This window comes from Dendrobates tinctorius, unplaced genomic scaffold (assembly GCF_039654945.1).
Source record: "Dendrobates tinctorius isolate UK_male_01 unplaced genomic scaffold, ASM3965494v1 ptg000158l, whole genome shotgun sequence".
NCBI lineage: Eukaryota > Metazoa > Chordata > Amphibia > Anura > Dendrobatidae > Dendrobates > Dendrobates tinctorius.
The window spans coordinates 14186525-14199068 of record NW_027361825.1 but is presented as its reverse complement, the minus strand read 5'-3'; the positions used below and the strand labels follow the sequence as shown (position 1 = coordinate 14199068).

General features: G+C 44.4%; 1 long non-coding RNA gene across 1 annotated transcript in view; it reads left to right on the top strand.

Moving 5' to 3' along the window:
• Positions 1–4741: 4741 nt before the first annotated feature.
• LOC141051673 (uncharacterized) overlaps positions 4742–12544 on the top strand; it is a 30734-nt gene continuing 22931 nt past the window's right edge. The window contains exons 1-2 of the long non-coding RNA XR_012220673.1: positions 4742–5006; positions 8351–8441. This is a non-coding gene — a long non-coding RNA (uncharacterized lncRNA). The remainder of the gene's footprint in view (positions 5007–8350; positions 8442–12544) is intronic.

Genomic DNA, 12544 nt, shown 5'->3' with positions numbered 1-12544 from the left:
TTAAAAATTTTAAGGATGGAGGCAACATGACGCTCACTGTATCCCTCTGCTAGTAAAGCCAGAATTGAGCCCTTCTTTTCCTCACTGAAGACTAGCGTTGAGCATTCCGATACCGCAAGTATCCGGTATCGGCCGATACTTGCTGTATCGGAATTCCGATACCGACATCCGATATTTTTTCAATATCGGGCATCGGAATCGGAAGTTCAAAGTTGATTGACAGCTGAAATGACGTCATCATGATGCGCGGTGTGTGCGCATCATGATGCGCCGTCATTTCGTGCCTTCCGGGGGTCTCTGCCGGCCTGCCGGGGGGCTGTGCCGGCCTGCCGGGGGGCTGTGTGGACTGCCCGGGGTCTGTACCGGCCTGCCGGGGGGCGGTGCCGGCCTGCTGGTGGTCTGTGCACCCTGTGGGGGTCTGTACCGGCCTGCCGGGGGGCTGTGCCGGCCTGCCGGGGGGCTGTGCTGATGTCTGGGGGTCTGTGCAGGCATCGTCCGATGGGACTACAAGTCCCATCTGGCGATGCCTGCTACCATGACAGTGATTGACACATTAGCCAATGATGGGACAGTAGTAGTCCCATCATCCGGCTAATGTGTTAAATGTTAAAAAAAAAAAAAAAAATACTACATACATACTACATGCATGCTACATACATACTACATGCTACATACATACCACATATATACTACATGCATGCTACATACATACTACATGCTACATACATACTACATACATACTACATGCATGCTACATACATACTACATGCTACATACATACTACATACATACTACATGCATGCTACATTCATACTACATGCTACATACATACTACATACATACTACATATATACTACATGCATGCTACATACATACTACATGCTACATACATACTACATACATACTACATACATACTACATGCATGCTGCATACATACTACATGCTACATACATACCACATATATACTACATACATACTACATGCATGCTACATACATACTACATGCTACATACATACTACATACATACTACATACATACTACATGCTACATACATACTACATACATACTACATACATACTACATGCATGCTACATACATACTACATGCTACATACATACTACATATATACTACATGCATGCTACATACATACTACATGCTACATACATACTACATACATACTACATGCATGCTACATACATACTACATGCTACATACATACCACATATATACTACATACATACTACATGCATGCTACATACATACTACATGCTACATACATACTACATATATACTACATGCATGCTACATACATACTACATGCTACATACATACTACATACATACTACATATATACTACATACATACTACATGCTACATACATACTGCATACATGCTACATATATACTACATGCTACATACATACTACATACATGCTACATACATACTACATACATACTACATGCATGCTACATACAATACATTCATACAATACATACATAGACATACAGTACAGAAATTCCCACACAGCTTTTACCATAAAGTGAGACTAGGGACTTTTTTTTTTTAAGTGGCGGAGGAATACAGTGCGGAAGGATACCTACCTTCCGTCATTGGATTCCTGCAGCCCGTAGAGAGCGGCAGCATCAGCTGATGCTGCAGTTCTCTACCCAAGATCGTTGTGGGACACACTCGTGGACTGCTTCGGATCATGGGTGAGTATTTTTGTGGTTTGTTATTTTAATATTTATTCCGTAGAAGACAATGGCTTCGGGGAACAATGTGACAAGTATTGGTAAGTATGTTACTCTATGTTATATGTACTGTATGTCTATGTATGTATTGTATGAATGTATTGTATGTAGCATGCATGTAGTATGTATGTAGTATGTATGTAGCATGTATGTAGTATGTATGTAGCATGTATGTAGTATGTATGTAGCATGTAGTATGTATGTAGCATGCATGTAGTATGTATGTAGCATGTAGTATGTATGTAGTATATATGTAGTATGTACGTAGTATGTAAGTAGTATGTATGTAGCATGCATGTAGTATATATGTAGTATGTATGTAGCATGTAGTATGTATGTAGCATGTAGTATGTATGTAGCATGCATGTAGTATATATGTAGTATGTATGTAGCATGCATGTAGTATATATGTAGTATGTATGTAGCATGCATGTAGTATATATGTAGCATGTAGTATGTATGTAGCATGCATGTAGTATGTATGTAGTATGTATGTAGCATGCATGTAGTATATATGTAGTATGTATGTAGTATGTATGTAGCATGTAGTATGTATGTAGCATGCATGTAGTATATATGTAGTATGTATGTAGCATGTAGTATGTATGTAGCATGCATGTAGTATGTATGTAGTATGTATGTAGCATGTAGTATGTATGTAGCATGCATGCAGTATGTATGTAGCATGCATGTAGTATGTATGTAGTATGTATGTAGCATGTATGTAGCATGTAGTATGTATGTAGCATGCATGTAGTATATATGTAGTATGTATGTAGCATGTAGTATGTATGTAGCATGCATGTAGTATATATGTACTATGTATGTAGCATGTAGTATGTATGTAGCATGCATGTAGTATGTATGTATGTAGTATTTTTTTTTTACATTTAACACATTAGCCGGATGATGGGACTAGTACTGTCCCATCATTGGCTAATGTGTCAATCACTGTCATGGTAGCAGGCATCACCCGATGGGACTTGTAGTCCCATCGGACGATGCCTGCACAGACCTCCGGACATCAGCACAGCCCCCCGGCAGGCCGGCACAGCCCCCCGGCAGGCCGGTACAGACCCCCACAGGGTGCACAGACCACCGGCAGGCCGGCACAGCCCCCCGGCAGGCCGGTACAGACCCCGGGCAGTCTGCACAGCCCACCGGCAGGCCGGCACAGACCCCCGGCAGGCCGGCAGAGACCCCCCGGAAGGCCCGTACAGACCCCCGAGAGGCTGTACAAGGGCAGGAAAGGGTTTTTCCAATTCCGATACTGGAAGTCTCATAGACTTGAATGGGACTTCCGGTATCGGCATCGGCGATACCGATACTTTTTTTAAAGATCGGCCGATCCATTCCGATCCGATATTTTGAAGTATCGGACAGTATCGCTCAACTCTACTCAAGACTTTTCTTTTCAACTCATTTGGCATGGTTAAAAGTTATTTTTTCATGCCTATTACTTTTGGGATATTACTAGCACTTGTTTTGCCATCCAGCTTGTCCTATTGCAAGAGAATTGTGAACACCACAGCAGGGATTTTTTTTATATTTTCCTTCGTTAAATATGATTTGGTTCAGGTGATCACCTAATCAGAAGCACATTAAGTAGAATGAGGTGTACTTTGGTTGGAATTCAACTGACACTGGAATGGAATGGCTGTCAGACATGGAGAGAAGCTGATTTTTATAAAACTGTGCAGTGGTCTCTTAATTTTTGCCAGCGCTGTATATGTTGTTTACTGGATTTTGCAACATAGTAATATCTGTCATATAATTTTCATAAAAATGTATCTAAATCAAAATTAAAGGGGTTGTCCATTATTAAAAAAAAAACCTGTGCTCTACCAGAAACAGCACCACAAATATCCAAAGGTTGTGCTTGGTATCGCTGCTCAATACCTATGCTGTTAGTGTGCCCAGTTACACCCCACATTTCATGTAGCACCTGGTGATGAAACTTGAAGCTTAAATAAATTGCTTTTCCCATCGCAAAAATGATTTAAAAAAATATGTCTTTATTGTTGCATCCTTAAAAATCTGATCTATATAAAAATATTCAACCATAATTTAGATGGCAAAAAGAAAAAATGGATTGAAATCCCAAAATTTCCATTTTATTATTTCACCTCCCACAAAAAGTGCTATAAAAGCAATCAAAACATTTTGTGTACCTCAAAAGGTACCATTGAAAACCACAGCTCGTCACACAGAAAATGGCCACACACATTAAATTTTACTTTTTCACAAATTTTTGAATTTTTTTGCTAATTAATTATGAAAAAAGTTGTGTCTTTTTAAAGTTTTGGGGAAGGCAAAAAATAAAGTGCAAATAACATAAAAATAAATAACATACCAATAGTTACCCTCAGCGATCAACCAAATCTTCCTTCCGTTGATGCTCAGTTCCAGCGGCCTGATGCTTCCTACATCTGTCCTTCAAATACCATAGTGGCCAGAAATTCCCACTCGAGAAAACACTGGCTCATGTGGTGAGTGGTGACCAACCTCAGTGAGTACCTTTGTAAGAGGTGCATAACACAAATGTCTACCAGTCCGTCCTGCGAAGGTCATGTGTATTTTCTCATTTATAGAGTTCATGCTCTGTCGAAATGGTTGCGTGATAGCAGAGAAGTCATGATGAATGAACTCTAGTGTTATCGTGCTGAACCATGAGCACAGGGCTTTCGTCTTGTCAGTCAGTGAGCAAATGATGTGGTTAGTTATAGTTTAGACAGCCTATAGTTTTGAGGGTAGGGAAGTTGAATATATTTTTTACACTAAAAAAGTTGGCAGGAGCTATTTTAGGCTAAATCTGCTGCAACTTTCCCTCTAGTGTTTACTCCAGGGCAGTAGCGTAGCTACCGGGGGGCAGAGGGGGCGGTCGCCCCAGGCCCCGCGCTCTGAGGGTGCCCCCCAGAGCTACACTACTTATCAGCGTACGCAGCGCGCCGATACAATTACAATCATGTGTGGCAGTGCAGGAAGAATCGATCTCCCTGCTCTGCCGCCCAGCCGCTATGGGGCCCCTGAGCAGGCGGGTGGGTCTGGTACCAGCAGTGGGCCCCCGCCCGTCATTGCAGGGTCCGCTGTATCGGCATCTAGCCCATACAGCTGACCATCACCGCAGTGCTGAGAGAGCTCCCATCATCCCCCTCTCCCTCACAGCAGGCGTGGTGACATCACTGCCCAGCGCCCGCTGTCAGGAGATGAGCGGGAGAGCAGGGAGCAGCGCAGGAGCCAGGAGGAAGAGTGGTGAGTACTGGATTTATTTATTTTTGTAACAGGCTGCATTATAATAAGCTGTCTATGGGGGTACAGAGGCTGCCTATGGGGGTACAGAGGCTGCCTATTAGGGTACAGAGGCTGACTATGGGGGTACATTATAATACAGAGACTGCCTATGGTGGTTCAGAGACTGCCTATGGTGGTACAGAGGCTGTCTATGGTGGTACAGAGGCTGTCTATCGTGGTACAGAGGCTGACTATGGGGGGTACAGAGGCTGACTATGGGGGTACATTGAGGCTGCCTATGGGGGTACAGAGGCTTCCTATGGGGGTAGAGAGGCTGCCTGTGGAGGTACAGAGGCTGACGATGGGGGTACAGAGGCTGACTATGGGGGTACATTATAATACAGAGGCTGTCTATGGTGGTACAGAGGCTGTCTATGGTGGTACAGAGGCTGTCTGTGGGGGTAGAGAGGCTGTCTGTGGGGGTACAGAGGCTGACTATGGGGGTACATTATAATACAGAGGCTGTCTATGGTGGTACAGAGGCTGTCTGTGGGGGTAGAGAGGCTGTCTGTGGGGGTACAGAGGCCGACTATGGGGGGTACAGAGGCTGTCTGTGGGGGTAGAGAGGCTGTCTATGGGGGTACAGAGGCTGACTATGGGGGTACATTATAATACAGAGGTTGCCTATGATGGTACAGAGACGGCTGCCTATGGGGGTACAGAGGCTTACTATGGGGGTACAGAGGCTGACTATGGGGGTGCGTTATAAGATAGATAGAGGCTGCCTATGGGGATGCATTATAATACAGAGGCTGCCTATGGGGGTGCATTATAATACAGAGGCTGCCTATGGGAGTGCATTATAATACAGAGGCTGCCTATGGGGATGCATTATAATACAGAGGCTGACTATAGGGGTGCATTATAATACAGAGGCTGCCTATGGGGGTGTATTATAATACAGAGGCTGACTATGGGGGTGCATTATAATACAGAGGCTGCCTATGGGGGTGCATTATAATACAGAGGCTGACTATGGGGGTGCATTATAATACAGAGGCTGCCTATGGGGGGTGCATTATAATACAGAGGCTGCCTATGGGGATGCATTATAATACAGAGGCTGCCTATGGGGGTGTATTATAATACATAGGCTGCCTATGGGGGGTGCATTATAATACAGAGGCTGACTATGGGGGTGCATTATAATACAGAAGCTGACTATGGGGGTGCATTATAATACAGAGGCTGCCTATGGGGGGTGCATTATAATACAGAGGCTGCCTATGGGGATGCATTATAATACAGAGGCTGCCTATGGGGGGTGCATTATAATACAGAGGCTGCCTATGGGGATGCATTATAATACAGAGGCTGCCTATGGGGGGTGCATTATAATACAGAGGCTGCCTATGGGGATGCATTATAATACAGAGGCTGCCTATGGGGATGCATTATAATACAGAGGCTGACTATAGGGGTGCATTATAATACAGAGGCTGCCTATGGGGGTGTATTATAATACAGAGGCTGACTATGGTGGTGCATTATAATACAGAGGCTGCCTATGGGGGTGCATTATAATACAGAGGCTGACTATGGGGGTGCATTATAATACAGAGGCTGCCTATGGGGGGTGCATTACAATACAGAGGCTGCCTATGGGGATGCATTATAATACAGAGGCTGCCTATGGGGGTGCATTATAATACAGAGGCTGCCTATGGGGGTGTATTATAATACATAGGCTGCCTATGGGGGTGTATTATAATACATAGGCTGCCTATGGGGGGTGCATTATAATACAGAGGCTGACTATGGGGGTGCATTATAATACAGAGGCTGACTATGGGGGTGCATTATAATACAGAGGCTGCCTATGGGGGGTGCATTATAATACAGAGGCTGCCTATGGGGATGCATTATAATACAGAGGCTGCCTATGGGGGTGCATTATAATACAGAGGCTGCCTATGGGGGTGCATTATAATACAGAGGCTGCCTATGGGGATGCATTATAATACAGAGGCTGACTATAGGGGTGCATTATAATACAGAGGCTGACTATGGGGGTGCATTATAATACAGAGGCTGACTATAGGGGTGCATTATAATACAGAGGCTGCCTATGGGGGTACAGAGGCTGCCTATGGGGGTACATTATACTTTAGACTCTGCCTATGGGGGTACATTATACTATAGACTCTGCCTATGGGGAGTGCATTATACTATATTGAGGACTACCTGGTGTATTATGCTATATCAGAGGTCCCCAACCTGTAGCTCGGGAGCCATATGTGACTCGCAGTCCCATGAATTGTGGCTCGCGACTGTCTGCCAGCTTGGTGCATTAGCTCCAGATCTAGCAAACAGGTATGAAGAACACATCTCAAAATAGTGATTTACGTTAGTAGCCCTGCACAGAAGAGCAGATCTGGATGCACATTTACTGGTCTTAAGGGTTTAGAGATGTTTTCGGTATGGTACGCTGGAGGATGGTACTACCTGTTAAAGGAGGTGCGCAAAGCTGGATTTGACAGTGTGTTGGGAGTCCTTGATGGGAGAATCTGCACTGGGGGGATTGTGGGAACCCAGGATCTCAGTGTACTGCTTTGGAGTGATTTCTGTGGAAAAGCTTTGGCTATTATTATACCTGTAATGGGGTCTTTGGTTGACACTACTTTGAAGGAGATGGGAGCTGGATGTGGCTCACGACCCTCTCTCTGCTGAATGTGGCTCGCGCCCCTCTGTCTAAGCTGAATGTGGCTCTCAAGGTCAGAAAGGTTGGAGACCACTGTGCTATATGGATGCTATCTAGGGGGCCATCATACAGTGTGGGGATTATAGTGACGGGGCCATCATACAGAGAGGGGGCATTACATTGTGTATAAGAGAGCATCATACTGTGTATAGGGGAGCTGTACAGGGGGAGACTTGGGACATTACTGAATGTAAAGTGGGCACTTAATATAGGGGAACTTGGTTTACTGTGACTGTCAAAGGGGCACATTCTAGGTGACAAAATGTGGGCACGTTTTCTAGGGCACTTGCACCCAGCATCACTATATTGTAGAGGGTTGCTTTAAAATTTCGAGGTCACACAGAACCACACAGTAGGTGCAGTAACAGGGACACATACGGCAGCAGCGGCTCAGTATTGAGGTATCAGGTGCAGTAATAGGGACACATACGGCAGCAGCGGCACAGTATTGGGGTATCAGGTGCAGTAATAGGGACACATATGGCAGCGGCTCAGTATTGCGGTATCAGCAGGATGAGCAGTTTGTGCAGGATGAGAATAGTCCAATTGGTGACAGTGCTGAAAATATGAGAAGTGAAATGTGTCTTTCTTGTATTCTCTGCAGCCGAGTCCTGGCTGGAGGAGTCGTCATGTCTGTCTCGGCCAGATGGAAAAGACGTGAAAAGTGAACGGTTCCTTCAGAAAGTACGTCAGCGGTAAGACACTATCTGTAACTCTGCTGTAATCTAATATATGTTCTGTAGGACTGGTATTATTTACCTCTGACCATATGGCGGTAATATCAATATTTGTCTTTTTATATATAGATTATTTTTGGCAACAGCGCGGTCATCTGTTGAGGTTCTCTGGTTAGGGGCCCACTCAGAAATTTCACCCCCCTGAACCAAATCCTTAGCTACGCCTCTGCTCCAGGGCTCATCATCATTTCTACAATCGATGTAGTTAACTGTTGGGTGGACAATTAGTGGCAGATAGCTATTACCAAAGCATAGTTACTGTATATATGATAAAGGCATAGTTATACCTTCGTATAAATCACTGGATGAACCAGACATAAGTTATTACGTGCAAACTACACCTGTAAAGGCTCATATGTGGTTTTCTCTTCTTGGAGATTGAAAGATATTGGTTCTGAAGATGTAAATGTGATGAAGTTTATGAGTAAACTCAACCATTCCATTTATGAAAGTGCACACGATTCAAACTTGTTTACAGACTTAACTCTTCCATTATAGATTGTGAACAGCTTCTACTATTCTATTGGTATTGTGTACAGACCCAGACCTTCCAGTTGAGATCGTGAACAGCCTTTACTATTGGGATTTGTTTACAGACTCAACCTTTCCATTGGAGATCGTGAACAGTAGCTACACCTCCATGAGAGTTTGTGTACAGACCCTACTCTTCTATTGAAGTTCATGAATAGTCTATACCCCACTATTCGAATTGGTGTACAGACACAAAATCTGAGGAATTTCACCCTTTCATGTGCATTGTAAAGTCTAAAATAGGACGTCATCAATGATGTCTACTCAAGGGACTGAATGCCTTCGTTTTCCAATCCTACTTTTTCCTAAGATGTGATGCTTTGTGTTACGGCGGCGGAACACGCTTAAAAAAATATAAATAAACGTGTTCGCCGCCCGGGGTCCACCGTGCGGCAGGTGATATGACCGCTGCTAGAGAGGCAGAGCACTGTAGCAGTAATGTGCGCGGGGTTCACTGCACCCAGTGCACCAAAGCAAGCTCTGTTAACATCACAGAGCTGCACGCTTAAAGCATACAAAACCGCTGAGTCTGTTCTATGTCACAGACTCCAGCGGAGCAGACACGGTATAAATAGTCACAGGAGTAGCCTTAGACGTCAGGACAACTCCGTCTAGACCTACCGTGAGAGAGAGGTGCGAGACGTCGCAACTGCGAACGCTCGAGGAACTGCAAATGCAGCGTGGTGAGAACGGAGCTTCAGCGGAGACACCGCAATATCGCTGGCGCGATGCAGGACGCTAGCTGCTGAGACAGAAATAGCTGGAGCGCGCTGACGCTAGCGCTGCTACTGGCGGCTGCCCAATCACTCACACAGTCGTAATATCAGAGGGAAGGGGTTTCATAATATGTCAGCCACCAGTCCAAGCATCCATCACCATACATACAGCAGCAGTATGAAAATACTAGCGCATGGCATAGCGGCCATGCGCACTTTTTATAGCGTACGGGACCTTCCACAAATCTCCAGAGCCCTGAGCTAAGCCAATAGAATCAGGAGCAAGACCTGAGCACCTGACTCCTGAACTCCAATGGGAGCTCATTCCAGGAGCATGCTCAGAAGCTGGCTGAAATGACAGCCTCTGGAGACAAATGTGAGGATCTGGATCTCTGCATAAGTATGGCAGGACACTTTGCTTCACAGGCACTATGCACACATAGCAAACTCTCAGCAAGCAAGAGGTGATGGCATTTATTCCTGCATGCTCAGTGCATGGCCATGCACTGCAGTGATGACACTAATATCCTAATGGATTAACTCAACAGAATATTCACTGTAACATGAAAGCAGCATAAAAAAACAAGAATCAATAAACTTTTGCTTTCTTTCTATTACATTATGGTGCAGTAAACTCCACCATCGGATTGGAGGTATAAAGTTTACTTTCGGTCACTTGTGTCGGCTGATGGGACTACTGCTCCCATCAGCCTATGCCTGCTGCCGCTAATAACAGCAGAAGCAGGCAGCAGCTGATGGGAGAATTCATCAGCCAGTGCCTGTGTTGTAAATAAATAATTAATCGCTAGTCACTGATGCTGCACTCACTTGTTTTATTACAAGAGACGAGGGTGTCAATGGAATGGGTGAGTATAACTGTGTTATTTTTAAATACAAATGGAAAAGTGTGTTTTGTTTTATTTTAAATAGAAGACTTTATTCTGGCTGTGTCTTTATTCACAATACAACTATAGGATTAGTAATGGACAGATGTCTTATAGACACTTCTCCATTACTAAGCCATGGGCTTGATGTCACTGGACAATACAAAGGTGACATCAACCCCCTAAATATGAACTACACTTGCTGCCGAATAAGGTGAAGTGGGAAAAACCAGGCAAAGCGCCAGAATTGGTGCATCTAATAGATGTATCTTTTCTGGGTGGCTGCAGGCTGCTATTTTTGGGCTGGGGGGAATATCCATGGCCTCTTACCAGCATGAGAATACCAGCCCCAACTATCTACTTTAGCTTGTCTGGTTGTCAACAATGTGGAGGATCCCATGCCGTTTTTTTCAATTATTTATTTAAATAATCTAAAAAATCGGAATGGGGACCCCTCTATACTTAATAACCAGCCTTACTGAAGCTGACAGCTGAGAGTTGCAGCCACCAGCTGTGAGTTTTGCCTGGCTGGTTATTAAAAAAATCAAAAATACAGGGGAACCCACGACATTTTTTAAAATTCTTTATTTACAGAACAGAAGCTGGCTGATGAATACTCCCATCAGCTGCAGCCTGCTCTCGCTGTTATTAGCAACAGCAGGCATCAGCTGAAGGAGCAGTAGTTCCATCAGCTGACACCAGTGACTGGAGGTAAGCTTTATACCTCTAATCACAGCTGTGTGCTAATGCTGTCTTTTTTGACAGCATGTGAACCACAGCTATCTGACCAATGGTGATGATTTTACTGCCAATCAGAAGCATTGTTTGCCACACTGTCATGCACATGACAGCATGGTAAACACAGGATGGTCGGACCCCCATTCAAGGGAATTGGGTCCGATTTTGGATTCGTGTCCGGGTACTGTTCTGGTACTTTAACGTGACCTTTTTGTAACTGCGGCCGAATCCACCTGACCCGAATCACCAGGTATCCGCCCATCTCTATCCAAGATGGACAGGAGGACATGCTGATAAGTGATGCACAAATTTAGAGCAGCCACAGCCACAAGAACATGATGGTGGGGAATGGCAGCACTGAAGGGGAGTGTGAAGAAACCAGATTATAGCTTAATTACCCAGACAACTATTTTTAGCAAACCAAGAAGAATATGCTGATATCTATGTAATGACCAGGCCGAACATTCCCTGCTATCCACCCTCACACGGTGTCCGCAGCCGAAAGAATTATCACACACACTGGTCTCGGGGATAACAGTTGCTTTTACTTCAGCAGGAACAGGAATAATAACTTGGAACAAATAAGGAACAGTCTCTCATGGGTAGTCCACGGCAATTGCAGTTCACACTTAGATGCTGAGATGTGATTGGGGTCTGGAGCTTTAAGAGCACTGGACAGTGTCTTTTGGTATTTTACAGAGGGAGGTAGATGCAGCAATTAGAGGTTACAGACCTGTACTTGGGGTTATCTCAACAGTGTGTCACAGCACGTGCACAAGTACTTATATGTGAATGTAGAAACTGTGGTGAATCCTGTCATAAAGACTTTAGATGTGGTGAATCCTGTCAGCAATTCTTTAGATGTGGTGAATCCTGTCAGCAATACTTTAAATGTGGTGAATCCTGTCAGCAATACTTTAAATGAGGTGAATCCTGTCAGCAATACTTTACATGTGGTGAATCCTGTCAGAAATAGAATGATGTCTGTACAGGTTAGAGGGAACTTAGGCTTTTACGCCTGCAGGAGAGCTTGAGGTAAAACCTCCTCCACATGTGTTCTGCTCTCCCTGAAGGCATCCCTCAGACTAAAGAACATTCTAGACTTGCCTGGAAAAACAGCTCCTCCTATTGACCATGTGACTAGGAGCTGGCCAATAGGAGACCGAATTCACATCTCAGATCCTTACAAAGC